This window comes from Euprymna scolopes, chromosome 25 (genome assembly GCF_053919585.1).
Source record: "Euprymna scolopes isolate OS-2025 chromosome 25, ASM5391958v1, whole genome shotgun sequence".
Taxonomy (NCBI): Eukaryota; Metazoa; Mollusca; class Cephalopoda; order Sepiida; family Sepiolidae; genus Euprymna; species Euprymna scolopes.
In genome coordinates this window covers 52,613,995-52,631,435 of record NC_136506.1, presented here as the reverse complement: position 1 = coordinate 52,631,435, position 17,441 = coordinate 52,613,995, and the positions used below count along the sequence as shown (strand labels likewise).

Sequence of the window (17,441 nt, the reverse complement as noted above, 5' to 3'; positions counted from 1 at the left end):
GTCTCCAACTAGAGCAGGCAATCAATCGATTCGATTGAAAAAATGGTCGATTTCACCGATTTCGATTACAATAAAAATATGGATATTCGTTAATATTTGTTCAATCCTAGGCAACGTGGGGTTTCCCTGCTAATCGTGATTTATACGGCATAAACCGTATTTGGAAGACAAACTGTTGGCTTTAGGATTTGGAAGACACGACGTGGCTTATCAATGATAACTTGTACGCTAACGTACCAACTTTAAAATAACATGGGAAACATTCAATGAAAACAATCTGCTATCAATAATCGTCACGATCGGATAGGACACGTGTAGATTACTTGATAATATATATATATATATATATATATATATATATATATATATATATATATGTATGTATATATATATGACCGATTTCATACGCCGATTTCATATCTACATTTTGTTAAAAGCTGATCGCACTTTCAGGTAAAATGACATTTCTTACACTCTTGCGATTTTTTGTATGCAATATAACTATAAAATGGACAATTCTATTCGTTTTTGTATCTACTTTTTTTCTGTATTTCTACAAATTTAATCACATTGACAATTATCAAACACTTCATATCTGTAGAAATCGACCCGTTTTTTCTTCCGTAAAACCAATTTTTATTGTCAGCTATTTTTTTTTTTTTTTTTTTTGTCATTTCACCCCAAACAAGGTACAAAGTCACGTCGTCGCGGGAGGCTACTATTTGAGACCAGAATTACACTATTTATGAAGCTGGACAGCGAGATGTCTGTTCACATTACATTTGAACTTTTGCATGTGAGTACAGGCAGGGAAAGAGTGGCCAGGAAGGGAATTCCAGAGTGCAGTAGTTCGAGGGAAAATATATTTTCGAGTAGAAGGCTTCACGGCATCTAGGGATATCTAAGGTGTTGGGATGAACTTTTGCTGTTTGTCGGGTTTGTCCAGGGTATTGTTGTTGAGGGTATTGTTGTTGAGGGTATTGTTGTTGTGGGTATTGTTGTTAAGGGTATTGTTGTTGAGGGTATTGTTGTGGAGGGGGTACTAAGTGCTTGGAGTTCGGCATAGCACCTACCATTGAAGTACTTATAAAACGGGTAAAAGGATGCCACATTTCGGCGATGGGACAGAGGTTGGAGTTTAGTTGATAGTTAAGGACCTATTAGGTTGGCGACTCTTTTTTGAATCTTGTTTAGTTTGTTGGTTGTTTTTGTTTTACGACATATCAACCCTTTTCAGGTTATTTAATGTCGAATCCAGTGATTTTGAAGAACATTTTTTTAATAGAATATTTTTTTTCAAGTCTATTTTTTCTATTTAACCCATAGTTGGGACCCTAACAGGTACTACCACGCCAGGTCAGAGCGGACCTGGGAGCAATGGCAATTAAAGGGTGGCTACACACTCCCCAAAGCTCGCAAGCTGGGGCCTTAACATCGGATATAGTTTAAGATCATATCCAGGACCCGAACCGTGTTTAGGAGCGAGAGACTACTGGCAGTTGAACCAACCGAGATGTGGCAATAATCCTCGACGCATGAAATACATAAACATAATAGTTTTATTTAACTAAATAAAACTATTATGTTTATGTATTTATTTAAAATTGTAGCACTTTAATTTATTTTATTTTTAAATTTATTGCACAAAAATTAAAATGAACGTTACTTTCTGAAATATATTTATTTAAAATTGTGCGAGATAATTATATTTTTGATACACTTTATTTTAAAATGGATAAAATCTGAATTATTTTATTTTAACGAAATTAACTTAAATAGCAATCATTACTTTGCTGATTGGATGATCATATTTTTTAAATGTGTGTGAAACGTAATGACGTACGTACGAACATAAACGGCTTTACATTTATGTGGGGCTTTCACGCGCTGACCACGCCAACATCTAGAACGTCGTTCTTCGCAGTAAGTAGCAGAACAATGGTAATTATTCAGAATTTCAATTTATTCAATTATGTAAACGATTATTTTCAGTCAGTTCCATCATACATTCCCATTGGTTTTTAATGAGAATTTCATTGGCCAGCTGCAATGACGTCTCGGCTGTTTGACGATTTTAAAATAAACCCCTCTTCTAATCCGACATATTTCGCGACCAATTAGAGGTTTTGCTATCTCATACTCTCGTTCATTTCATCAAATATCGCAGACAGATAAAATCTAATACCAGTAATCCTGGTTTTTAATTGGTTTATAACTCTTTATATTACTCTCTGTAATCTTCAAATATCTGCTTTGAAGTTTGTTAATTTCGTGTTGAACTAGTTTTGCATTTCGCCATGTTTTACGAATCATTTCGGATGCTTATTTTGAAAATCATTTGAAAAATCTTTATTTCCAAACTATTATTTTATACTAGAACAAATAACGATATTAGATAAAGAAATTATCATTTCAAAAGAAATTTGTAATATTTTATTAAAACGGAAATGTATATGAAACCTTCATTAATGAAAATTTTTCCGCAAAACGTAAACTCATAGAATCATTTTCGACAAAATGAGAAACTGAGTCAATTCTTATTGTAAATTAAAGTGTCTTCATAAAAACTATTACATATAGTTAAGCATCATGACTTGTCTTTGCCTTCGTTTATAAAATTGTTGCAGTCATACTTAAATATTTCGTACGAAGCATATAGAGACGAGATGGCGACACAGATCAAGTCACCACGTGGAAGTTTCCGATGAAACCACTGAAACAAATAATAGGAAAGAAATATACAAAATATTATAATTTTTTGCTGTGACTAGTGTAGACCACAACGTAGACTGCATCATAATTAATAGAAACCGAGAGGCAACTGTAATTATAATTCACTGAAATTCTAAGGCGTTGAAATAATTCAAATCAGCCTTGCTTCAACAACGGAATATAACAATATGATTAAGAAACAATGTTTATGTTTTTATAAAATGTTTCTTTGTGTAAGACAATTGGAGTGGCGTGGTGTCAGAAAGGACTTTGGGTTCGAGTTTTATCGGGATTCATGCGTCACTTTCACTAATATTCTTGGAAGGGACAAATCCATAGAATCCAGATATGAATTAAGTATACTAGGCACCGCCAAAAATGGCCGAAAAATCAAGTTGTTGTTGTTTTTTAAAACGAAGTTACATTTATTAAAATCCATTATTTCTGAGTAACCTTTTTTTTTCCAGAAAGATAAAACCCTGAATTTTATCGTATAGAATACAGAATAATGTAAAACTTTTTCTACTATTTTTAATTAAATTTTAAATGTTAAATTTTCTCAAAATGTTAAAAATTGACATTTTCTCTTGCACACAAAACGTACATAAATATTTAAAAAAAAAGGTTTTTGAAATAATTAATGTATTTATTGTCTAACTAAGATTTAGGATGATTTTCTATGAGAATATGCAAAAATATTATAATATAAGTACCTGGATTTCAAATAATTCCACTTATTCATATAGGCAACCAGTTACTTCGCGTTGATCTAGTGTCTAGATCGACAATGTTTATGTTTGTAAAAAAAAAAAAAAAAATAAAAAAAATAAAAAGCAAACTATGGAAGACCAAACAGGCAACAAAAAAAAACTTATTTTTCAGTGACGAAAATTTCAATGTATTATTAACGCTGAGGCTGGCCAGTACCAGATGGGTGACCATTTGTATGAGTTTGGTTTTTAAAGTCTGTGGGGGCTAGGCTCCACAAAATGGAGGGGGGGCAATTTAAAGCAGAATAAAAAAAAATATTTCAGCGCGTTTGGTCCACCGTATCGAAAGGCGGCAAACGTTTCAAACGGGATCGAAAAAATGATGCTATTTTTAACACAAAGGGCACAATATTTATCGAATTTGTTTTTATATCGATACTTCAAAGCATGCCCTGTTTAATAATGTTCATGCATTATTCGGCTCGCTAAAAAAATTGTTAATTTATTTATCAAAGATTTAAAAATGACTTTTTTCGTATAAATATTAAAAAAATTTTTTTTTGTTTTGCTTAACTTAAATTAGTTATTTTACTTAACATATTCACTGAATTTCACACTTCAAAACTCAAAAGCGGGATAATTAAACACAATCAAAGTTCTGATATTCAGACGTCAAAATAAGGTATGCAAACAATTTTTTTTTAAATCTATAATTCTGTCCCTTACAAAAACTCAATATGTTGTGTTCAGTTTCAGATGATTATTTTAAGCATATTTGTGCCCCCTCAAAACAAGGGGGTTTGTAAGCAAGAATATATATATATATATATATATATATATATATATATATATATATAAATATCGTTTATGAAAAATAAGTACACTGTAATAAAGTTCATTCTTCTCTTAATAATCGCTGAAAATTTCGTATTGATCGGATAATTACCTGATTTTTGATAGATTTTTAAAGTACTTACCTGCCCCCCCCCCAGTTTTGTCGGTGCCTAAAGTATACACATACTCCAATGCACGTGTTGACGAACCTGTTTGCATAACTGTTTTCCTATTCAGACATGTCTTTATGGCTTTAATCATGTATATCTTATACATAAAATATAATAATCTGCCATTTTTCGTATAAACTTATGTTGTATTCGCTTTCAGTGCTTGTTATTTTTTGTTTTCACTGAAATTTCAGTGAACGCTTAATTCTATCCCGATTTATGTTGTTCAGTTTAAATATTATTTGCTTTCTTTATATTTAGTTGCAGCCATGAAGTTGACACTTTTTTTCCTTGTTCTCATTCCATTGGCGTTTGCCGCCGTAATTCCAGTCGAAGAGGCGGAAATCGACAAAAGATTATCCAGTACGTATTTTTTAAATTATAATAATTGATCACTTTTGCATGTTCAATCTATGTCACATGAGCAAATATATTTATGGTTGCATTAAAATAAAAAATACATATTAATATCAAACATATAACAGAGTTATCAAACATATATCAGAACCCGGAATTCAAATATAACATAAAAATTAGGATTTATATCAGAAAAAGTAAAAAAAAGAAAAGAAAAAAAATTATAAGAGAAATGAAATAAAGGTAAAAATACAAAGAATTTAATTGAAATTTTCAAAATAATAAAATGTCCAAGGTAATTTTGCACTTAGAGCTCAGGTTTACGGTAAATGTTTGCTCGGGATCGACCAGTAATTGCCATAAACCGCCGGAATATGCTGAGCGCTGATCAAATTAATCAGCCAATAAAAAAGCGATAACAAACTCGATTAGTCAATAAAAGTCAAAGCAGACGACTTTTAATGAATTGGGGGGGAATTTAGTTTAATCCTGCACAAATGTAATCAGTGTAAGCCCTAACCCTAAACCTTAATCCTTAACCCAAAAAATTGGTTATTAAACACGCATAAATTTAATCGATCTAACAATAAACCTAACATCAATCCTATATGTCAACAGTGTTTATAAAAAATTCTTACAACTTATCTTGAAAAAAATCATGAATTCAAATGTCTTCTTAATAAGCAAAAAGAAAATACTTACAAAAAAATCAATTTTTCTTTTACAAGGAGTCACCACTTATCACGGTCCAAAGGCCACTCGAGGATAAGAATTAATGAATGTAAGGTGGCAGTGTAGTAATCGTTAATAGTGTAAATCGGGTAGATTTTGGACTATTTAATGAGACGGCTAACCAAGAACTTGTCTACATTGGAGTTGAATGTTAACATATTGTAATCGGCCAGTGGAACAGTGTTCTACAGGCGAGCAGTTGTAGGAAAGAATCATTCTTCATAAAATCTCCTTTTTGATGAAGGCACGGATAGAGAGTGGTGAAAATTGTTGATTGGAGTCGAGTGCGTTTGTGAAAATTTGACAAGGAGACCATACATTATTATACCTGTAATAGACTGAGACACTCCCAATCCGCAGGAACTTTTAGGCTTTTTAAACAACGTTTGCAACTGTACTTTATTATTAACAAAATAAAAACAGAACAGCAAGTAAATCTAACAAGACCTTCACTATCGCTTTTCAAAAATATATGGTTTATATTGTTACAAAGCGGTAATGAAGGACTTATTAGGTTTAATTCATGGTCTTTAACAGAAGAAGAACATTCTTCTGGAATTATTTTTAAAAGATTCATGGAACAGTTAGAATAAAAAGAAAATTTCAGGGTAAAGCGTCTTATAAACCGAGACAAGAAAAGACGTTAGATGAATTGGTAAACAGATGTAGACAACTCTCAAGGAGATGGTCGTTATCTGATATGGAACAACAACAGGGAATAATAGCACTTTTTATTTTTAGTATTTTAATTCTACATTTTCAAAAGGAGTTATTAAGAAAAGACACAACAATAACACTGGAAGACACTGTTCGTATCGGCAAAGCATACGAACTTTCTTACATACATTTTAAAACAACTTATATACATTTAAAACAACTTACATACATTTAAAATAACTTTCATATATTTAAAACAACTTACATACATTTAAAATAACTTACATAAATTTGAAATAACTTACATAAATTTAAAATAACTTACATACATTTAAAATAACTTACATAAATTTAAGATAACTTACATACATTTCAAATACCTTACATACATTAAAAACAACTTACATAAATTCAAAACCACTTGCATACATTTAAAACAACTTACATACATTTAACATAACTTACATACATTTAAAATAACTTACATACATTTAAAATAACTAACATACTTTTAAACACCTTACATACATTTAAAATAACTTACATACATTTAAAATAACTTACATACATTTAAAAAAACTTACATATATTTAAAACAACTTACATAAATTTAAAACAACTTGCATACATTTAAAACAACTTACATACATTTAACATAACTTACATACATTTAAAATAACTTACATTTAAAATAACTTACATCAAAAATAACTTACATACATTTAAAATAACTTCCATTTAAAATAACTTACATAAATTTTAAACTATTACATACATTTAAAATCACTTACATTTAAAATTACTTACATACATTTAAAAGTACTTACATACATATAAAATAACTTACATACATTTAAAAAAGCTTACATACATTTGAAATAACTTAAATACATACAAATAACTTACATACATTTAAAACAACTTACATACATCTAAAATAACTTGCATACATTTAAAATTACTTACATTTAAAATAACTTACGTACATTAAAAATAACTTAAATATATTTGAAACAACTTACATACATTTTAAATAACTTCATATATTTAAAAAAAACCTACATACATTTGAAATAACTTACATTAAAAATAACTTACATACATTTAAAATAACTTACATTTAAAATAACTTACATAAATTTTAAACTATTACATACATTTAAAATAACTTACATTTAAAATTACTTACATACATTTAAAAGTACTAACATACATATAAAATAACTTACATACATTTAAAAAAGCTTACATACATTTGAAATAACTTACATACATTTAAATAACTTACATACATTTTAAACAACTTTTATACATCAAAAATAACTTACATACATTTAAAATAACTTACATACATTTGAAAGAACTAACATACATTTTAAATTACTTACATTTAAAATAACTTACATACATTTAAAATTACTTATATTTAAATTAACTTACATACATTTAAAATTACTTACATTGAAAATAACTTACATACATTTAAAATAACTTACATACATTAAAATAACTTACATTTAAAATAACTTACATACATTTAAATAACTTACATACATTTAAAACAACTTACATACATTCAAAATAACTTACATACATGTAAAATAACTTACATTTAAAATAAATTACATACATTTAAATAATTTACATATATTTAAAACAACTTACATACATTTAAAAAAACTTACATACATTTAAATGAACTTACATTTGAACTAACTTACATACATTTAAAATAACTTACATACATTTAAAATAACTTACATACATTTAAATAACTTACATACATTTAAAATACCTTACATACATTTTAAATAACTGACATACATTTAAAATAACTGCCATTTAAAATAACTTACATGCATTTAAAATAACTTACATTTAAAATAACTTACATACATGTAACATAACTTACATAAATTTAAAATAACTTAAATACATTTAAAAAATCTTACAAACATTAAAAACAACTTACATACATTTAAAATAACTTACATACATGTAACACAACTTACATAAATGTAAAAAAACTTACATTTAAAAAAACTTAAATTCATTTAAAATAACTTACATTTAAAATAACTTACATACATTTAAAATAATTTACATTTAAAATAACTTACATACATCTAAAATGACTTACATTTACAATTACTTACATACATTAAAAATAACTTACATACATTTAAAATAACTTACATACATTTAAAATATCTTACAAATATTTAAAATAACTTACATACATTTAAAATAACTTACATTTCAAACAACTTACATACATTTAAAATAAGTTACATTTAAAATGACTTACATGCATTTTAAATAAGTTACATTTAAAATAACTTATATACATTTTAAACAACTTACATGCATTTAAAATAACTTACATACATTTAAAATACCTTACATACAGTTAAAAAAACTTACATACATTTAAAATAACTTATATACATTTAAAATAACTTCATACGTTTAAAATAACTTACGTACATTTAAAACAACTTGCATACATTTAAAATAACTTACATAAATTTAAAATAACTTACATACAGTTAAAATAACTTCATACATTTAAAATAACTTACATTAATTTAAAACAACTTACATTTAAAATAACTTACATACATTTAAAATAACTTACATACATTTAAAACACCTTACATAATTTTAAAATGACTTACATACATGTAAAATAACTTCATACATTAAAAAAACCTACATAAATTTCAAATTACTTACATTTTAAATAACTTACATACATTTAAAAAAAACTTACATTTAAAATAACTTCCATACATTTAAAATAACTTCATACATTTAAAACAACTTACATACATTTAAAATAACTTACATTTAAAATAACTTACATACATTTAAAATAACTTACATACATTGAAAATAACTTACATACATTTAACAAACCTTACATAAATTTAAAATAACTTACATACATTTAAAATAACGTCATACATTAAAATCACTTACATACATTTAAAATAACTTATATTTAAAATAACTTACATACATTTGAAATAACTTCATACGTTAAAAATACCTTACATACATTTTAAATAACTTACATACATTTAAAATAACTTACATACATTTAAAATAACTTACATACATTTAAATAACTTACATACATTTAAAATTAGTTACATTTAAAATAACTTATATACATTTAAAATAACTTACACATATTTAAAATAACTTACATAAATTTAAAATAACTTACATACATTTAAAATAACTTACATACATTTTAAATAACTAACATTTAAAAAGACTTACATAAATTTAAAACAACTTACATACATTTAAAATATCTTACATTTAAAATAACTTACATACATTAAAAATAACTTACATTTAAAATACCTTACATACATTTAAAATAACTTACATACATTTAAAATAACTTTCATACATTCAAATAACTTACATACATTTGAAATAACTAACATACATCTAAAATAACTTATATACATTTAAAATAACTTACATTTAAAATAACTTACATACATTTAAAACAACTTACATACATTTAAAACAACTTACATACATTGAAAATGATTTATATTTAAAATATCTTACATACATTTAAAATAACTTACATACATTTAAATAACTTACATACATTTGAAAAAACTAACATACATTTAAAATAACTTACATACATTTAAAATAACTTACATTTAAACTAACTTACATACATTTAAAATAACTTACATACATTTAAAACAACTTACATACATTTAAAATAACTTACATACATTTAAAATAACTTACATACATTTAGACTTACATGCATGTTAAATAACTTACATACATCTTAAACAACTTACATTTGAAACGACTTACATACATTTAAAATAACTTACATACATTTAAAATAACTAACATACATTTAAAACAATTTACATACATTTAAAATAACTTACATACATTTAAAATAACTTACATAAATTTAAAATAACTTACATACATCTTAAACAACTTACATTTAAAACAACTCACAGACATTGAAAACAACTTACATACATTTAAAATATCTTACATACATTTAAAATAACTTACATAAATTTAAAAATACTTACATACATGTAAAATAACTTACATACATAAAAATAACTTACATACATTTAAAATAACCTACATTGAAAACAACTTACATGCATTTAAAACAACTTACATAAATTTAAAATAACTTACATACATTTTAAACAACTTAAATACACTTAAAATAACTTACATACATTTAAAATAACTTATATACATTTAAAATAACTTACAAACATTTAACATAACTTACATACATTTAAAATAACTTACATTTAAAAAACCTTCATACATTTAAAATAACTTACATACATTTGAAATAACTTACATACATTTTAAACAACTTACATAAATTTAAAATAACTTACATAGATTTAAAATAACTTACATACATTTAAAACAACTTACATAAATTTAAAATATCTTACATACATTTAAAATAACTTACATACATTTAAAAAAACTTGCATACATTTAAAATAACTTACATTAAAATAACTTACATACATTTTAAATAACTTACATACATTTAAAAGAACTTACATTGAAAACAACTTACATATATTTCAAATAACTTATATACATTTTAAATAACTTACATTTAAAACAACTTACATACATTTAAAATAACTTACATGCATTTAAAAATAACTTACATGCATTTAAATCCACTTACATACATTTAAAACAACTTACATACATTTAAAATAACTTACATACATTTAAAATAACTTACATACATTTAAAATTAGTTATATTTAAAATAACTTACATACATGTAATATAACTTACATACATTTAAAATAACTTACATACATTTAAAATAACTCACATACATTTAAAATAACTCACATACATTTAAAATAACTTACATAAATTTAAAATAACTTACATACATTTAAAGTAACTTACATACATTTAAAATAACTTACATACATTTAAAATTACTTACATACATTTAAAACAACTTACATACATTTAAAATAACTTACATACATTTAAAATAACTTCCATACATTAAAAATAACTTACATTTAAAATAACTGACATACATTTAAAATAACTTACATACACTTAAAATAACTTCCATATATTTAAAATAACTTCCATTTAAAATAACTTACATACATTTAAAATAACTTACATACATTTAAAATAACATTAATACATTTAAAATAACTTACATACATTTAAAATAACTTACACACATTTAAAATAACTGACATACATTTTAAATTACTTACATTTAAAACAACTTACATACATTTGAAATAACTTACATACATTTAAAACAACTTACACACATTTAAAATAACTTACATACATTTTAAATTACTTATTTTAAAACAACTTACAAACATTTAAAATAACTTACATACATTTAAAACAACTTACATTTAAAATAACTTACATACATTTAAAATTACTTATATTTGAAAACAACTTACATACATTTAAAATAACTTACATACATTTAAAATTTCTTATATTGAAAACAACTTACATACATTTAAAATAACTTACATACATTTAAAATTACTTACATACATTTAAAACAACTTACATACATTTAAAATAACTTACATACATTTAAAATTACTCATATTTAAAACAACTTACATACATTTAAAACAACTTACATACATTTAAAACAGCTTAAATACATTTAAAATAACTTACATTTAAAATAACTTCATACATTTAAAACAACTTACATACATTTAAAATACCTTACATACATTTAAAACAACTTACATACATTTAAAATAACTTACATACATTTAAAATAACTTACATATATTTAAAATAACTTCCATTTAAAATAACTTACATACATTTAAAATAACTTACATACATTTAAAATAACATTAATACATTTAAAATAACTTACATACATTTAAAATAACTTACATACATTTAAAATTACTCATGATTAAAACAAATTACATACATTTAAAATAACTTACACACATCTAAAATAACTTACATACATTTAAAATTACTTATATTTAAAACAACTTACATACATTTGAAATAACTTACATACATTAAAAACAACTTACACACATTTAACATAACTTACATACATTTTAAATTTCTTATTTTAAAACAACTTACAAACATTTAAAATAAATTACATACATTTAAAACAACGTACATTTAAAATAACTTACATACATTTAAAATTACTTATATTTGAAAACAACTAACATACATTTAAAATAACTTACATACATTTAAAATTACTTATATTGAAAACAACTTACATACATTTAAAATAACTTACATACATTTAAAATAACTTACATACATTTAAAGTAACTTACATACATTTAAAATTACTTATATTTAAAACAACTTACATACATTTAAAATAACTTACATTCATTTAAAACAACTTACACACATTTAAAACAACTTACATTTAAAATAACTTACATACATTTAAAACAACTTACATCCATTTAAAATAACTTACATACATTTTAAATTACTTATATTTAAAACAACTTACATACTTTTAAAATAACTTACATGCAATTAAAATAACTTACATACATTTAAAATAACTTACATACATTTAAAATTACTTACATACATTTAAAACAACTTACATACATTTAAAATAACTTACATACATTTAAAATTAATTATATTTAAAACAACTTACATACATTTAAAACAACTTACATACATTTAAAACAGCTTAAATATATTTAAAATAACTTACATACATTTAAAATAACTTCATACATTTAAAACAACTTACATACATTTAAAATACCTTACATACATTTAAAACAACTTACATACATTTAAAATAACTTACATTCATTTAAAATAATTTACATACATTTTAAATAACTTACATACATTTTAAATAACTTACATACATTTAAAATAACTTACATACATTTAAAATTACTTATATTTAAAACAACTTACATACATTTAGAACAACTTACATACATTTAAAATAACTTAATACATTTAAAATAAGTTACATACATTTAAAATAACTTACATTTAAAATAACTTACATACATTTTAAATTAATTATATTTAAAATAACTTACATACATTTAAAATAACTTACATACATTTAAAATAACTTACATTTAAAATAACTTACATTCATTTAAAATTACGTATATTTTAAATAACTTACATACATTTATAATAACTTACATACATTTAAAATAACTTACATACATTTAAAATAACTTACATACATTTAAAATTACTTACATACATTTAAAATAACTTACATACATTTAAAATAACTTACATCGCTTTGAAATATCTTACAAACATTTTAAACAACTTTCATAAATTTAAAACAACTTACAAACATTTTGAACAACTTACGCAAAAAAATAAATTCACTTTCATTCACTGCATATTTTAGCGTCGGTAGCGATTGTCTCGAAGTATTAGTATTGCTGAGAATGTCGAAAAGACCACAATATACAATTGTATTTAACTTTGATAACATCATTTCAAAACAAATTTCAATTATGAAATAATAAAAAAATTCGAAGGCAAAAAGATTTCAATGTGACGATATCCATTGTCACTTCTGAATTGTATCTATTTTGCGACATAAAATATCAGCTAAATTTGTACTACTTTCCATAAAATTTATTTACAGTCGATGATATAATGGGCCGCATTAAAAGCCTGGATTTGTCTAACGGTTGCGTCAAGGCCTGCGAGGAAAATGTCACCAAATTCTGGACATTCTTATGCTCCGCTGCATGTAAAATGTAAGTAAAACACAACCAATAAAAATGACGTAAGATATGTGAGTGCGTACGCACGCGTGTGTGTGTGAGTGCGTGTGTGTGTGTCTGTGTGTTTTATTTTTTGTCTGTCCAATCAGGAATAAAGATTGAAAGAAAAAGGACCGAGCATGTGCAAAGATGAAACTAGAATGTCGTAAAAGTATTAAGTATTAGGGCTAGGACAACAGCATATTCTTTTCATTGTTTTGACTCTCGAGTGTGTATCCGTTGATATCTTATATGCTTTTATATAGAGTTATGTGGTTCTTGGTTTATTATCTGTGTCTAACTATATCGGATATATATTCGAGAGTCAAAACAATGAAAAGAATATTGTTGGAGACGCACCTCCATGGGATTAATGGACTATCTCATGACGTCACTTCCTCTAAGTATCGAGTACCGGTGCCTGGCAGTCTGATGGTCACGCGACCCAGCTGGACGTGTGCAAATGTCCTACCGTCGAGTAATGGTATTACTCAAATCACTTTGCCTGTAATTTATGTGAATACATGTTTCGATCCTAAAAGTCCTGTATTCCTTCGTTTATTGCCATTTAACCCCATAACAACTGACGACAAGGATTCGACTTTCACACGGGTTAACTCCACAAGAAAGAAAAACAAAATTCTAATTGACTTCAAAAGAACTTCGAATTTACAAGCTAAGAATTCGACTGGCAATTACGCTCTAAAAACCAAAAAAAAACAAAAAAAGAAAGAAAGCGAACTCATGGCAAAGTTATCGACGTGATGTAATGTTTTGTCTCTATATTTTAATTGAAAATAACTGGGCGAAACGCATTTTTTATAATGTTTAAAAATTAAGTTGGTTGCCTATTGAAAGAAGAAAGAAAAAAGAAAAAGAGAAAGATGTTTACCTAATTTTCACCGCGAGAACAATTCTATCGTAAACTGTCGACTGTTTAGGCGTATGCAAATTTGAACATTTTTTAAAAAAAACAAAGTAACAGCACTTTTCACTTCATTTAAAATGAAGTGAAAAGTGCTGTTACTTTGTTTTTGCTGCTAACTTTATGCATATTTTAACGAGAGAGAAATGTTTCTTTTCTTTTTTCCCCCTTTTCGTTTTACTTGGACTAAAAGAAAAATACTTTTCTTTCATTGAGTGGAAGTTTCTAAAATATTCTATTTTTAACTGTCGGTTCTAAAGTGAAAACTTTTTTCTGTCGCACGGGGACAACACCACTACCACACATAAAGAAAAAATAACAGCCATTTTGGTTAACGTCCAGATAATTCCACAATTATTTTTATTCTTTTGCAACTGTAGTGTGTATTTTTTTCTTGTTGTATTTCGCAAGTAAAAAAAAAAAGAAATAAAAAAATTTTTTCCACTCTCATATTGGGTTATATCTAAGGTTTTTACCAAGAAGCAAGGGATAGATTGCTACCTCTTCATACGCACACACTCAAGGAAAGGACATTTTCTTTTTTTTTAATTATTTTATCTCCCTTCTCCAGTAAAAAAAAACGGAAATAACTTTTTTTCGTGCGTTTGGAAAATTCATTAAAAGATGGAGGACGTTAAAGCAGTATTAATACAGCTAAGCAAAGCTAAGATGGACTAGCAACATAAGGCTTTGGAAAATTTACAAGAACGTGAGAAACAGCTGTAGTTACAATTTCAAGAAAGGCAACAAGCGTTGGAGGAGAGAATGTTTCTTCAATAATAGAAACAAGAGGAGCTATTGTTAAAAATATTCGATAGAACGGAACACAGGGACGACAGTTTTGCTTTATTCCCAAAGTGGAACGCTATAGAAATGTTCAACTACCAACCGGAGCTGGATAGGAGGTTTGACGCTTTCTATCGTAGATATGAAGACCTATTCACCGTGGATTGTCAAGAGTGGAGCAACGCTAAGAAAGTTCGCCTACTTTTGAAGAAATCAGAGACCATAGCAAGTTTGTGTATTATATTCTCCCCAGGAAGACGAGTGAATTAGAATTTTCGGAAGCAGTCAAACTTTTATCCGAACTGTACAGCCCGAATTCTATGCTCTTTCATAAAAGATGGAAGTGCTTTAACCTGCTAAAAAGTGACAATGACGATTAACTAACTTTTGTGTTCGTGGTAAATAAACACTGCGATGATTTCCGTCTATCTGACTTATCGGCAGATGACTTCAAGTGTTTAATTTTTACGCAGGGTCTAGTCTCATCCAAAAACACTGAGATTAGACAACGTGTTCTCTCTAGACTTGAGAGCGAACAGGACCCCACCCTCCAGAATTTGGCCGAGGATTGTCAACAAATAATCTGCGTAAGGAACAACTCGAGACATGTCGAGGAGTCAGGCGCAACAGTCATTAGAAGGACGACCTTCAGACCGAAAAAATACTCACTCCGAAAAAGCAAAGCTGGAAGTAAGAAAACTCAGTCTATACCTAATAAGTAACACCCAGTCACAAGACCCGGATCCTCTACAAGCCTGTGCTATCGCTGTGGCAGGAAACATTGATCGAGTCAATGTTTTTACAAATATAAGTACCGCAACGAATGTGGCAGGAAGGGCGATCCAGTGCAGGGAGAACAATGACAAGAACAGCGTCCGAAAGGCTAGATTCGACTTGGATTCGGATAAGAATCGGCGCAAATATTTCACAGTTAATATTCGCAAATAAAACTGTACATCTACAATTGGATTCCGGATCAGACCTGCTCATCATTAATCTTAAGACATGGAAACAAACCATTTGGAAGACGAGCAAATCAGCTCGAGCTGAGACAGGCGATAAAGTGGAATGTGAAGGTGACTTTAAATGGTGTTACTAAAAAAGTGAAAGTGTATGTACATCCGAAAACTTGTTCGGTACTGATTGGATGGAGCGATTTGAATTGTGGGACCAACCTATGAATAAATTCTGTCATAGGGTAGAAGACTCGTCTACCAAAGCGCAACAACTGAAGGACGAATTTTAAAAAAATTCCAGAAGTATTCTCACCAGGACTAGGAAAATCTACAAAGGCTATAGCAAGATTCGAACTAAAAGAAAACACTCTGCACGTTTTCAAGAAGAAACGAAACATCCCATCCATAGCAACAGAGAAATCGAAAAACAAAGCTTCAACGGAATCTGCCAAAGGAGGGGAAAAACTAAAACTGCAAAGCCGGAAGCTAAAAGCCACGTGCTAACAGAATTTCCCAAGCCAAAGCAACAATTTCTATACGTGTATAAGATTACACCCAACCCGAACACACCAACAGCAGCATCACCTGCAGAAACGATGTTTGCGCGTAAAGTGAATCCGTTTTCGTACAAACTTTTACCCAAACAGTCAAGGCCACGAATGGCCACTTATGTACACAGTAAACGTTTCATACCACGCGAAAGAGTGTTTTTCAAAAGTTATAAAAACAACACATCATTCTGTGAAGTGGGTACAATTACTAAGAGAGTCAGT

The 17,441-nt window shown here is 26.7% G+C and overlaps 1 long non-coding RNA gene across 1 annotated transcript in view; it reads left to right on the top strand.

Annotated features, from left to right (window-relative positions):
• The first annotated feature begins 335 nt into the window (after positions 1–335).
• The window catches only part of LOC145247252 (uncharacterized), a 20,384-nt gene continuing 3,278 nt past the window's right edge, over positions 336–17,441 (top strand). The window contains exons 1-3 of the long non-coding RNA XR_013863220.1: positions 336–453; positions 4,688–4,789; positions 13,881–13,995. This is a non-coding gene — a long non-coding RNA (uncharacterized LOC145247252). The remainder of the gene's footprint in view (positions 454–4,687; positions 4,790–13,880; positions 13,996–17,441) is intronic.